The sequence below is a fragment of the Bacillus rossius genome, chromosome 1, assembly GCF_032445375.1.
Source record: "Bacillus rossius redtenbacheri isolate Brsri chromosome 1, Brsri_v3, whole genome shotgun sequence".
Taxonomy (NCBI): domain Eukaryota; kingdom Metazoa; phylum Arthropoda; class Insecta; order Phasmatodea; family Bacillidae; genus Bacillus; species Bacillus rossius.
Window position 1 is genome coordinate 187,603,505 of NC_086330.1, and position 14,875 is coordinate 187,618,379.

Consider the following 14,875-nt stretch of genomic DNA (forward strand, 5'->3'; position numbering starts at 1 on the left):
GAAAAAATGTCAAAAACACTACATACGTTATACAGGACTAGTGCTCCTTCAAGAACACACTTCTGCGAGTAATTCAAACTATCGGTTTTGCGGTAACATCATCTGGTATCCATTTTATAGTGTTTCTAACATGACGATTCATTACCTCACACATCTCAGAGAACGAATTGTTAAGAAAATTTAAAAAACACTACGTACGTTATACAGGACTAGTGCTCCTTAAAGAACACACTCCAGCGAGTAATGCAAAGAATCAGCTTCGTGGAAACATCACCAGGTTTCCATTTTATAGTGTTTGGAACTTACCATTTATAACCATACACATCTCAGAATTCGAAATGCTAAACGAATGCCAAAACACTACGTACTTTATACAGGACTAGTGCTCTTTAAAGAACATAATCCTGCAAGTAATGCAAAGTATCAGCTTCGTGGCAACATCATCTGGTTTCCACTTTATAGTGTTTCGAACTTGACCATTTATAACCATACACGACTCGTTTTTGAAGTGTTGAAAAAATTTCAAAAACACTAGGTATGTTATACAGGACTAGTGCTCCTTTAAGAACACACTCCAGCGAGTAATGCAAAGTATCACCTTCGTGGCAACATCACCAGGTTTCATTTTATAGTGTTTTAAACTTACCATTTATAAACATACACATCTCAATTCGAAATGCTAAACGAATGCCAAAAACACTACGTACGTTATACAGAACTAGTGCTTCTTAAAGAACACACGCCTGCGAGAAATTTAAAGTTTTAGCTTCGTAGCAACATCATCTGGTTTCCATTTTATAGTGTTTCGAACTTGACCATTTATAACCATACACTACTCGCTGTTCGAAGTGTTGAAAAAATGACAAAAACACTTTGTACGTTATACAGGACTAGTGCTCCTTTAAGAACATACTCCAGCGAGTAATGCAAAGTATCAGCTTCGTTGCATTGTCACCTGGTTTCCATTTTATAGTGTTTCGAACTTACTATTTATAACCATATATATCTCAGAGTTCGAAATGCTAAGCGAATGCCAAAACACTACGTTCGTTATACAGGACTAGTGCTTCTTAAAGAACACACTCCAGCGAGTAATGCAAAGTATCAGCTTCGTAGCAACATCATCTGGGATCCATTTTATAGTGTTTCGAACTTGACCATTTATAACCATACACTACTCGTTGTTCGAAGTGTTGAAAAATGTCAAAAACACTACATACGTTATACAGGACTATTCCTCCTTTTAGAACACACTCCAGCGAGTAATGCCAAGTATCAGCTTTGTTGCAACATCAACTGGTTTCCATTTTATAGTGTTTCGAACTTACCATTAATAACCATACACATCTCAGAGTTCGAAATACTAAACGAATGCCAAAAACACTACGTACATTATACAGGACTAGTGCTCCTTAAAGAACACACTCCTGCGAGTAATGCAAAGAATCGGCTTCGTGGCAACATCATCTGGTATTCATTTAATAGTGTTTCGAATTTATCATTTATAACCATATATATCTCAGAGTTCGAAATGCTAAGCGAATGCCAAAACACTACGTTCGTTATACAGGACTAGTGCTCCTTAAAGAACACACTCCAGCGAGTAATGCAAAGTATCAGCTTCGTGGCAACATCATCTGGGATCCATTTTATAGTGTTTCGAACTTGACCATTTATAACCATACACTACTCGTTGTTCGAAGTGTTGAAAAATGTCAAAAACACTACGTACGTTATACAGGACTATTCCTCCTTTTAGAACACACTCCAGCGAGTAATGCAAAGTATCAGCTTTGTTGCAACATCACCTGGTTTCAATTTTATAGTGTTTCGAACTTACCATTTATAACCATACACATCTCATAGTTCGAAATACTAAACGAATGCCAAAAACACAACGTACATTATACAGGACTAGTGCTCCTTAAAGAACACACTCCTGCGAGTAATGCAAAGAAACGGCTTCGTGGCAACATCATCTGGTTTCCATTTTATAGTGTTTCGAATTTATCATTTATAACAATATATATCTCAGAGTTCGAAATGCTAAACGAATGTCAAAAACACTACATACGTTATACAGGACTAGTGCTCCTTCAAGAACACACACCTGCGAGTAATTCAAAGTATCAGCTTTGCGGTAACATCATCTGGTATCCATTTTATAGTGTTTCTAACATGACGATTCATTACCTCACAGATCTCAGAGAACGAATTGTTAAGAAAATTTAAAAAACACTACGTACGTTATACAGGACTAGTGCTCCTTAAAGAACACACTCCAGCGAGTAATGCAAAGAATCAGCTTCGTGGAAACATCACCAGGTTTCCATTTTATAGTGTTTCGAACTTACCATTTATAACCATACACATCTCAGAATTCGAAATGGTAAACGAATGCCAAAAACACTACGTACTTTATACAGGACTAGTGCTCCTTAAAGAACTCATTCCTGCAAGTAATGCAAAGTATCAGCATCGTGGCAACATCATCTGGTTTCCATTTTATAGTGTTTCGAACTTGACCATTTATAACCATACACGACTCGTTTTTGAAGTGTTGAAAAAATGTCAAAAACACTTTGTACGTTATACAGGACTAGTGCTCCTTTAAGAACATACTCCAGCGAGTAATGCAAAGTATCAGCTTCGTTGCAACGTCACCTGGTTTCCATTTTATAGTGTTTCGAACTTACTATTTATAACCATACACATCTCAGAGTTCGAAATGCTAAACGAATGCCAAAAACACTACGTACGTTATACAGGACTAGTGCTCCTTAAAGAACACACTCCTGCGAGTAATTCAAAGTATCAGCTTCGTTTTACCATCATCATGTATCCATTTTATAGTGGCAAACTTGACCATTAATAACCATACACTACACGTTGTTCGAAGTTTTGAAAAAATGTCAAAAACACAACGTACGTTATACAGGACTAGTGCTCCTTAAAGAACACACTCCTGCGAGTAATGCAAAATATCAGCTTCGTGGCAACATCGTCTGGTTTCCATTTTATAGTGTTTAGAAATTGACATTTTATTAACATACTCTACTCATTGTTCGAAGTGTTAAAAAATTATCAATAACACTACGTATGAGTAGTATATAATAGGGCATCCGAGATCGTGATTCAGGATGTGGATTGTGATTGTCGGTCCGCCATCTTGGATTTGTTTCGTCACGGCGGCAAAAATTCCTCAATAATGACTCAAAATGACTCAAAAATTCCCGTCTAGAGGAAAAATTTCCCGTTTTAATCCGTATAAATCCCAGCGGCTAGAAAAGTCCTAAAAGTGGCTTAAATATCCTTAACTCAAGCCACTGTTAAGCCGCTATCAGGACTTGACTTTGACCTTGACCCCGATGGCCATCTTGGATCCGCCATTTTGGATGACGTTATTGTGTTTTCTCGAACATTCGGGCGTTGTGTGTTCCTTCATCGTGAATGATGTCGTCACCGTTGCAATTTTAGTTACGCTCGCCAACTTTAACTTTTTTATTTATTATCCGATTTTAATGGAAAAAAATTTAAAATTATAAAAAAAAATACAATTAATAAAACTTCAATAAAAATTTATTATATATTGTAATTTTTACAATACGGAGCTCGGAGTCCTCGGTTCGAACCCGGCAAAGGCAAAAAAATTAAAAAATTACAACCGATCCTTCCCCCCGTGGTGGCTGCTGGCAGACTGACTCCCATCACTTTTTTTCAAAGCATATATATCGCCAGTGAGCATGACGTCATGTCCGCCATCTTGTTTTCGATGCTTGAAGCCATCATCATTGTAACGTCGGCGAGAGTGCGCTGACGCCATGTTAGTTGAGTTATTATCCGCTAGAGAACAGTAATTATTTATAATTGCTGTGTTACCCGCCATCATGAAATTTGGCTGCCATCTTGAAAATCTGTAATTATTTAGCTAGGAATTCGGGAAAAGTTCCAAAATTCATTAAATAAATCACTCATTAATTTACATATTTATTCGATCTGCTCCTGTCCTCGGTTCGATACCCGATCGATGGAATAATGTTTAATTTTATGTAAAAAATAATAATTTCCATAAACCACGTTCAACATTCTTAAAGAGACTTTAAATCCTCTACTACCATCATCCTATCAGACATCAAGACCACCATATTGGAAATTCGTAATTGTATGCTAGAGATTCGGGAAATAGGTCAAAATGCATTAAATAAATTTGTAATCTATATACTGATTGATAAGATCGACTAAGGTCCTTGGTTCGATCCCTGGCCTATGCAAATCAACTTTATTTAAAAAAAGTACCAGAAAAGTGTAAGGTTCGAGAAATAAAACACCACAAAGTCTTTTACAAACATAATATTAATTACACAATTTCTACCCTACTACAGAATCACTTGAGAAAGCCAGCAATATTATAAACATTTAGCCCTGCATAGACGTGCAACGACTACTTCTTAGCTCCAACAGCTCCAAATGCTCTAAATGGCTCCAAAAGCTCCAAATGCTTCAACAGCTCCAACAGCTCCAAAAGCTCCAACTGCCTTTTCTTTCAACAGCTCCAATGATATTGGGCTACATTGCTAACAGTCTAAGAGACTACGAGGCTACAAGGCTACGAGTCTAAAAGGATCTAGCTGGTACCGAGTTATACATGGCTGCGAGACTGCATGACTAAAAGACCGCATGGCTACGAAAATACATGTCTATAAAGCTACATGGATACAAGTCTACTCGGCTCCAACATGCAATGTACACAGTACACACAGGAAACTGAACGTACACACAGTACACACAGGAAACTGAATGTACACACAGTACACACAGGAAACGGAATGTACACACAGTACACACAGGAAACGTAAAGTACACACAGTACACACAGGAAACAGAACGTACATACAGTACACACAGGAAACGGAACGTACACACAGTACACACAGGAAACGGAACGTACACACAGTACACACAGGAAACGGAACAAACACACAGTACACACAGGAAAATGAACGTACACACAGTACACACAGGAAACGGAATGTACACACAGTATACACAGGAAACTGAACGTACACACAGTACACACAGGAAACGGAACACACACAGTACACTCACAGGAAACGGAACGTACACACAGTACACACAGGAAACCGAAATGTACACACAGTACACACATGAAAACGAAATTTACACACAGTACACACAGATAAACCGTATGTACACACAGGAAAACGGAATGTACACACAGGAAAACGTAATGTACACACAGGAAATCGGAATGTACACATGGTACACACAGGAAAAAACGGAATGATCACAACTATAGTAGCGGAAACACATGCTTAGTTGGAAATCAGGATACAAGAAATAAATCATACTTTTTTAAAATATAAATAATTCATTTATTTTTCAATAGTACACACATGACAGTTAAACAAATGATTATTGTATGTAACCAGCTTTTCGCAGTTCGTTAAGTATGGACGATACTTCCTCGATATGGGAGTAGTTTCCTCTACGAACAGATGCCACCAACAGTCTAGCCGGTCATCCATAATGTTAGGATCTTTCCATGATGTGGAATCAATCTATTCTGCCACCATCTTCCTTGCTTGTTTATTATAAATATTATGATCTATTTTGTTTTCCGTTTTAACACCAACCTCAGGGTTACTTTCTTTATCGAGACAGTGATCATCACAAGCTTGATCAGATTTATTTAATATATCTCGTCGTTTCCATCGCTTCGGTCTTAGGACACCACCACATTCTTCGATCTTGTCAGCTTTAGGTTCTGCATCACAGTCTATGCCTTTGTAAATAGCCTCAGAGTCACTGTAGCAATCACCGTAGAAGACAACGTCTTCACCCAGATTACTGCAAGAACTAGATATCGTTGATGTCGAAGTGTCTTCATCACCTTTATGCTTCCTTTTGAGGAGTCCATCATTTTTACAAAGTATGGAGGATCTGCTAAATATAGGCTTCAATGTATTCTCACTTTTCACGCTGTTGATACTTTCATTAGTTTCAGTCTTCCTGAAGCCATCATCATCCATCAATTTATGTTCTTCGTCACGATCGGGTGAGCTAATAACATCATGCTCTGTTCAAGGAAAATTATTGTCGTAATGCAGATCTCTCTTCTTTAGTCTAGTGGATCCATCGATGTCCTCTATGTCGTAAGTAGTCTTGGCTTTACATGTTCTACCATGTCCTTTTAAGCTGTCAATTCGTGTTAACGACCTGCCACATCGATTGCAGCTTAACATTCTGCGTAGTGGGATTTTAGCACAATCATTTTTCTCATGTCGTCTAGCATTCCTTCTCATGACAAAATCCTTGCCACAGTATCTACAGCGGCTCCCTTCCGATTCAGCTGCAGATAACAAACCATGATCCATGGTAGCTTCTGTGACCAATGCCAGACGCAAACTAAGAGTTTTAAATTAGATATATTACTTAAATATAATTTTTTAATTATTTCATCAGCGAGAATTAATTTATCTCATTCAAAGGTACTTTTTGCAAGTAGTTCTGCTTTTCAACAACAGATGTCGCCACATGTTAATTGCAGGTAAATAATATTTAGTTATTTTATGCGGGATGCGGGATGCTCAATAACGATCGCAAAGGAAGGATGGCTTCGCTAGACTCCAAGGAGAAGGAAGTTCGTCCTTCATGTTAGTGCTTCTTAGACTTCTCAGAGATTATTAGACTGAGTAATGATTTTTTTTAAATTTCCACCTGATAAAAATATTACAAGTGTTGATTAAGTAGCAGAAATTCACTAATTACATGTTACCTTGAAAAAAAAATGACATGCCGCATTAAGTAAAAAAATCTTTCATGCAGATATCAATTTCTCATCTGTAACCAGAAGCACTCGGAGAAAACCATCAGATGTCTAGTCAGGAATAATCATAAGGACCCAGAGAAAACCATAAAAATATTGTCAAGAATAATCAGGAGCACACGGAGATAACCACCATAATATTGTCAAGAATAATCGGAAGCACACGAAGAAAACCATCAAAATATTGTCAATAATAATCAGGAGCACACGAAGAAAACCACCATAATATTGACAAGAATAATCAGGAGCACCCGGAGAAAACTACCATAATATTGACAAGAATAATCAGGAGCACACGGAGATATCCGCCATAATATTGTCAAGAATAAACGGGAGCACACGAAGAAAACCACCATAATATTGACAAGAATAATTAGGAGCACCCGGAGAAAACTATTATAATATTGACAAGAATAATCAGGAGCACACGGAGATATCCGTTATAATATTGTCAAGAATAAACGGGAGCACACGGAGAAAACCCCCATAATATTGACAAGAATAATCGGAAGCACACGGAGAAAACCGCCACAAGTTTTCTTTGATATAAAATTACAAAAAAAATTAATAAAAAATTTAAAAAAACGAAAAAAATACAAACATTCTGCTAGCTTGTGAACTTCTCTTTGTTGTGCTAAGTTAGAGTTCTAGTACAAGCCAGAATCAGTTTTTGAATTTTTTTCGTTTTTATTTAATTTTGTATTAATTTTTTTTGTAATTTTATGATATCAAAGAAAACTTGTGGCGGTTTTCTCCGTGTGCTTCCGATTATTCTTGTCAATATAATGGTGGTTTTCTCCGTGTGCTCCCGTTTATTCTTGACAATATTATGGCGGATATCTCCGTGTGCTCCTGATTATTCTTGTCAATATTATGGTAGTTTTCTCCGGGTGCTCCTGATTATTCTTGTCAATATTATGGTGGTTTTCTCCGTGTGCTCCCGTTTATTCTTGACAATATTATGGAGGATATCTCCGTGTGCTCCTGATTATTCTTGTCAATATTATGGTAGTTTTCTCCGGGTGCTCCTGATTATTCTTGTCAATATTATGGTGGTTTTCTTCGTGTGCTCCCGTTTATTCTTGACAATATTTTGGCGGATATCTCCGCGTGCTCCTGATTATTCTTGTCAATATTATGGTAGTTTTCTCCGTGTGCTCCTGATTATTCTTGACAATATTTTGATGCTTTTCTCTGGGTGCTACTGATTTTTCCTGACTAGACATCTGATGGTTTTCTCCGAGTGCTTCTGGTTACAGATGAGAAATTGATCTCTGCATGAAGGATTTTTTTACTTAATGAGGCATGTCATTTTTTTTTCAAGGTTACATTGACGTCGTCCGACCGAAGGCCACCCTAAAGCCCGATCTGCAACCGCCAGTATTCAACCCCGCTAACGGAACGCGCCCCTAGCCATGGCCCACCCGAGTCAGGCGAGCCACCAGCAACCAAGGTAGAACCCGGCCCCCCTAATAAACAGACCGTCATTACAGCCGACCACGTTGCAAAAACAAACACAGAATATTAAACAATATTACGTATAAATTAAAAGTTGATTAACGAAAGTGCGACGTAGGAGTGCCCGGGCACTCACGTGTGTAAATGCATTGATACGCGTGTGAGTGTCCCCCTGGCGGCCTTCTGCCTAAATTAGTTAATTAACCCATGTGACATAATTATTAACCCCTTGTGTTGCGTTATTACCTCCCACCAGAGCAGTCCGACAAGAGACGTACAGTCGCTGGTGTGACGTATAATTTAAAGGACATAATTCGTATACATACTAACTTCACTTTGTAGAAAGGAAGAGTGATGTTAATTTAGCCTTAATAATTAATGTAAGAATTTAACGCCCTTAAATTCTCATATTAACACATCACATTGGAAACTAACGTAATAAGGTCAAACCTGGCGCGAGGGCCACCGAGCCTCGGCCGGGCGCCATGACATCACGCCAGTACAGCGCGACTCGTGGACCGGGGCGGACGCACGTCCCACGGAGAGACATCATCCATTGTCTGCATTGAACTCACTTCTGGTAATTATAGTCACTTCCTCGAAACCTCTTTTTACTTATCTCTCCGTGCGTACCCGGTCCAATTTTTGGTCCAGGACTTAATCCGGCCGCATAACTTTTAAAACCCCCCGCACAACACTTGGTCTGCGGGGTAGTTTCAGCATACGGCACGGGCCGCCTCCCGAAGAACAGAACTTGAACTAAAACCAGTCGCTCCGGCGCTGACACCACCCCGTAAGGGAACTTCAGCGAATTTAGCTGCGGTCCGCGCTCCACTACAGTGGACGCGAACACCGCCTCGAGACATTGATATACGGGATTGGCCGCTTCCAATCGCCCTCACCCCTCTTTTGAGTAACCAGGCTCAGAACCGCCTTGTGCCATGCTAATACGTAATATTTAGTAACTTTGTGCGACGCCTTGAATCTGGAACGTTTTCTTTTGTAAACTTGTGCGACGCGCCACCGCGTAACATTTAATAAACTTGTGCAACGCACCTTCGCGTAACATTTTTTGTGAACTTGTGCCACGTCTTATTACGTAATTTTCAGACTAACTTTGTGTAATTGTGTAACTTCTGTATTGTGTGACGTCACCCTCTGTACGACGTGGCGTGTAATCAACGGTATTACACCAAAACCACAGTCGCATGAATAAATGACACACGTCATTTGTTGCATCCCTTCAGCATCTGATTAATTAACCATACGACTCCCAACCACCACCAAGTAGGGAAACCCTCATAACCCACGCAACACCGCCGACAGTCCTAGTGGGCCACGCAGGGCAATCGACCCCACGACCCACCAATCGACTAGAAACAGAGCTAGTCTGGCGCCCACCCGAAAACATTACATCCGCAACAGCCATTCCCGCTAGGAGCCGCACCGGGACTCGAGCCCGAGACACCGGACGACGGCAACGTGTAATTAGTGAATTTCTGCTACTTAATCAACACTTGTAATATTTTTATCAGGTGGAAATTAAAAAAAATATCATTACTCAGTCAAATAATAATCTAAGAAGCACTAACATGAAGGACGAACTTTCTTCTCCTTGGAGTCTAGCGAAGCCATCCTTCCTTTGCGATCGTTAGTGAGTATCCCGCATCCCGCATAAAAGAACTAAATATTATTTACCTGCAATTAACATGTGGCGACATCTGTTTTTGAAAAGCAGAACTACTTGCAACAAGTACCTTTGAATGAGATAAATTAATTCTCGCTGATGAAATAATTAAAAAATTATATTTAAGTAATATATCTAATTTAAAACTCTTAGTTTGCGTCTGGCATTAGTCACAGAAGCTACCATGGATCATGGTTTGTTATCTGCAGCTGAATCGGAAGGAAGCCGCTGTAGATACTATGGCAAGGATTTTGTCATGAGAAGGAATGCTAGACGACATGAGAAGAATGATTGTGCTAAAAACCCACTACGCAAAATGTTAAGCTGCAATCGATGTAGCAGGTCGTTAACACGAATTGACAGCTTAAAAAGACATGGTAGAACATGTAAAGCCAAGACTACTTACGACATAGAGGACATCGATTGATCCACTAGACTAAAGAAGAGAGATCTGCATTACGACAATAATTTTCCTTGTCCTGAGCGTAATGTTATTAGCTAACCCGATCGTGACGAAGAACATAAATTAATGGATGATGATGGCTTCGGGAAGACTGAAACTAATGAAAGTATCAACACCGTTAAAAGTGAGAATACATTGAAGCCTATATTTAGCAGATCCTCCATACTTTGTAAAAATGATGGACTCCTCAAAAGGAAGCATAAAGGTGATGAAGACATTTCGACATCAACGATATCGAGTTCTTGCAGTAATCTGGGTGAAGACGTTGTCTTCTACGGTGATTGCTACAGTGACTCTGAGGCTGTTTACAAAGGCATAGACTGTGATGCAGATCCTAAAGCTGACAAGATCGAAGAATGTGGTGGTGTCCTAAGACCAAAGCGTTGGAAACGACGTGATATATTAAATAAATCTGATCAAGCTTGTGATGATCACTGTCTCGATAAAGAAAGTAACACTGAGGTTGGTGTTAAAACGGAAAACAACAGAGATCATAATATTTATAATAAACAAGCAAGGAAGATGGTGGCAGAATAGATTGATTCCACATCATGGAAAGATCCAAACATTATGGTTGACCGGCTAGACTGTTGGTGGCATCTGTTCGTAGAGGAAAATTCTCCCATATCGAGGAAGTATCGTCCATACTTAACGAACTGCGAAAAGCTGGCTACATACAATAATCATCTGTTTAACTGTCATGTGTGTACTATTGAAAAATAAATGAATTATTTATATTTTAAAAAAAGTATGATTTATTTCTTGTATCCTGATTTCCAACTAAGCATGTGTTTCCGCTACTATATGTGTGATCATTCCGTTTTTTCCTGTGTGTACTATGTGTACATTCCGATTTCCAGTGTGTACATTACGTTTTCTTGTGTGTACATTCCGTTTTCCTGTGTTTACATACGGTTTTCCTGTGTGTACTGTGTGTACATTTCGTTTTCCTGTGTGTACATTCCGTTTTCCTGTGTGTACTGTGTGTACATTTCGGTTTCCTGTGTGTACTGTGTGTACGTCCCGTTTCCTGTGAGTGTACTGTGTGCGTTCCGTTTTCTGTGTGTACTGTGTGTACGTTCCGTTTCCTGTGTATACTGTGTAAACGTTCAGTTTCCTGTGTGTACTGTGTGTACATTCCGTTTCCTGTGTGTACTCTGTGTACGTTCAGTTTCCTGTGTGTACTGTGTGTTTGTTCCGTTTCCTGACTGTGCGTACGTTCCGTTTCCTGTGTGTATTGTGTGTACGTTCCGTTTCCTGTGTGTACTGTATGTACGTTCCGTTTCCTGTGTGTACTGTGTGTACGTTCCGTTTCCTGTGTGTACTGTGTGTACATTCCGTTTCCTGTGTGTACTGTGTGTACGTTCCCATTCCTGTGTGTACTGTGTGTACATTCAGTTTCCTGTGTGTACGTTCCGTTTCCTGTGTGTACTGTGTGTACGTTCAGTTTCCTGTGTGTACTGTGTACATTGCATGTTGCAGCCGAGTAGACTTGTATCCATGTAGCTTTATAGACATGTATTTTCGTGGCCATGTGGTCTTTTAGTCATGCAGTCTCGCAGCCATGTATAATTTGGAACCTACTAGATCCTTTTAGACTATTAGCCTTGTAGCCTCGTAGTCTCTTAGAATCGTAGCAATGTAGCCCAATATCATTGGAGCTGTTGAAAGAAAAGGCAGTTGGAGCTTTTGGAGCTGTTGGAGCTGTTGGAGCATTTGGAGCTGTTGGAGCCATTTGGAGCATTTGGAGCTGTTGGAGCTAAGAAGTAGTCGTTGCACGTCTATGCAGGGCTAAATGTTTATAAGATTGCTGGCTTTCTCAAGTGATTCTGTAGTAGGGTAGAAATTGTGTAATAAATATTATGTTTGTAAAAGACTTTGTGGTGTTTTATTTCTCGAACCTTACACTTTTCTGGTACTTTTTTAAAATTAAAGTTGTTTTGCATTGACCAGGGATCGAACCAAGGACCTTAGTCGATCTAATCAAACAGTATATAGAATACAAATTTATTTAATGCATTTTGACCTATTTCCCGAATCCTTAGTATTACAATTACGAATTTCCAATATGGTGGTCTTGATGTCTGATAGGATGATGGTAGTAGAGGATTTAAAGTCTCTTTAAGAATGTTGAACGTGGTTTATTGAAATTATTATTTTTTACATAAAATTAAACATTATTCCATCGATCGGGTATCGAACCGAGTACAGGAGCGGATCGAATCAATATGTAAATTAATGAGTGATTTATTTCATGAATTTTGGAACTTTTCCCGAATTCCTAGCTAAATAATTACAGATTTTCAAGATGGCAGCCAAATTTCAAGATGGCGGGTGACACAGCAATTATAAATGATTACTGCACTCTAGCGGATAATAATTCAACTAACATGGCGTCAGCGCACTCTCGCCGACGATACAATGATGATGGCTTCCAGCATCGAAGACAAGATGGCCGACATGACGTCATGCTCACTGGCGATATAAATGCTTTGAAAAAAAGTGGTGGGAGTCAGTCTGCCAGCAACCACCACGGGGGGAAGGATCAGTTGTTGTTTTTCAATTTTTTTTGCCTTTGCCGGGTTCGAACCGAGGACTCCGAGCTCCGTGTTGTAAAAGTACAATTTTTTATAAATGTTTTATTGAATTTTTATTAATTGAATTTTTTTATAATTTTTAAATTTTTTTATTATTATAATCGGATAATAAATTCAAAAAGTTAAAGATGGCGACCGTAACGAAAATTCCAACTGTGACGTCATCATTCACGATGGTGGAACACACAACGCCGGAATGTTCGAGAAAACACAATGACGTCATCCAAAATGGCCAATCCACATTGGCTGCCTGGGTCAATGTCAAGGTCAAGTCCTGATAGCGGCTTAACAGTGGCTTGAGTTAAGGATGCTAAAGCCACTTTTCGGATTTTTCTAGCCGCTGGGATTTTTACGGAATAAACGGAAAATTTTTCCTCTAGGCGGGAATTTTTGAGTCATTTTTAGTCATTTTTAAAAATTTTTTGCCACCGTGACGAAACAAATCCAAGATGGCGGACCTACAATCACAATCCACATCCTAAATACTGATCTCGGATGCCCTACTATATACTACTCGTACGTAGTGTTTTTGAGAATTTTTTAACACTTCGAACAATGAGTAGAGTATGTTAATAAATTGTCAAGTTCTAAACACAATAAAATGGAAACCAGACGATGTTGCCATTAAGCTGATAGTTTGCATTACTCGCTGGATTGTGTTGTTTAAGGACACTAGTCCTGTATAACATACGTAGTGTTTTTGGCATTCGTTTAGCATTTTAAACTCTGAGATGTGTATGGTTATAAATGATAAGTTCGAAACACTATACAATGGAAGCCAGATGATAATGCCACGAAGCTAATACTTTGCATTACTCGCTTGAGTGTGTCCATTAAGGAGCACTAGTCATGTATAACATACGTAGTGTTTTTGACATTTTTTCAACACTTCGAACAATGAGTAGTGTAAGGTTATAAATGGTCAAGTACGAAACACTATACAATGGAAAACTGGTGATATTGCCACCAAGCTGATACTTTGCATTACTCGCCGGAGTGTGTTCTTTAAGGAGCACTAGTCCTGTATAACGTACGTAGTGGTTTTGACATTTTTTCAACACTTCGTTCTCTGAGATGTGTGAGGTAATGAATCGTCATGTTATAAACACTATGAAATGGAAACCAGATGATGTTGCCACGAAGCTGATACTTTGCATTTCTCGCAGGACTGTGTTCTTTAAGGAGCACTAGTCCTGTATAACGTACATAGTGTTTGTGAAATTTTTTCAACACTTCGAAAACGAGTAGTGTATGGTTATAAATGGTCAAGTTCGAAACACTATAAAATGGAAACCAGATGATGTTGCCACGAAGCTGATACTTTGAATTACTCGCAGGAGTGTGTTCTTTAAGGAGCATTAGTCCTGAATAACGTACGCAGTGTTTGTTACATTTTTTTATCACTTCGTTTTCTGAGATGTGTGAGGTAATAAATCATCATGTTAGAAACACCATAAAATGGATACCCGATGATGTTGCCACGAAGCTGATACTTTGAGTTACTAGCAGGAGTGTGTTCTTTAAGGAGCACTAGTCATGTATAACGTACGTATTGTTTTTTACATTTTTTTAACACTTCGATCTCTGAGATATATATGGTTATAAATGGTAAGTTCGAAACACTATAAAATGGAAACCAGACGATGTTGCCACGAAGCTGATACTTTGCATAACTCGGTGAAGTGTGTTCTTCAAGGAGCACTTGTCCTGTATAACGTACGTAGTGTTTTTTACATTTTTTTAACACTTCATATTATAAGATGTGTGAGGTAATGATTCGTCATGTTAGAAACACTATTAAATGGATACCAGATATTAATGCC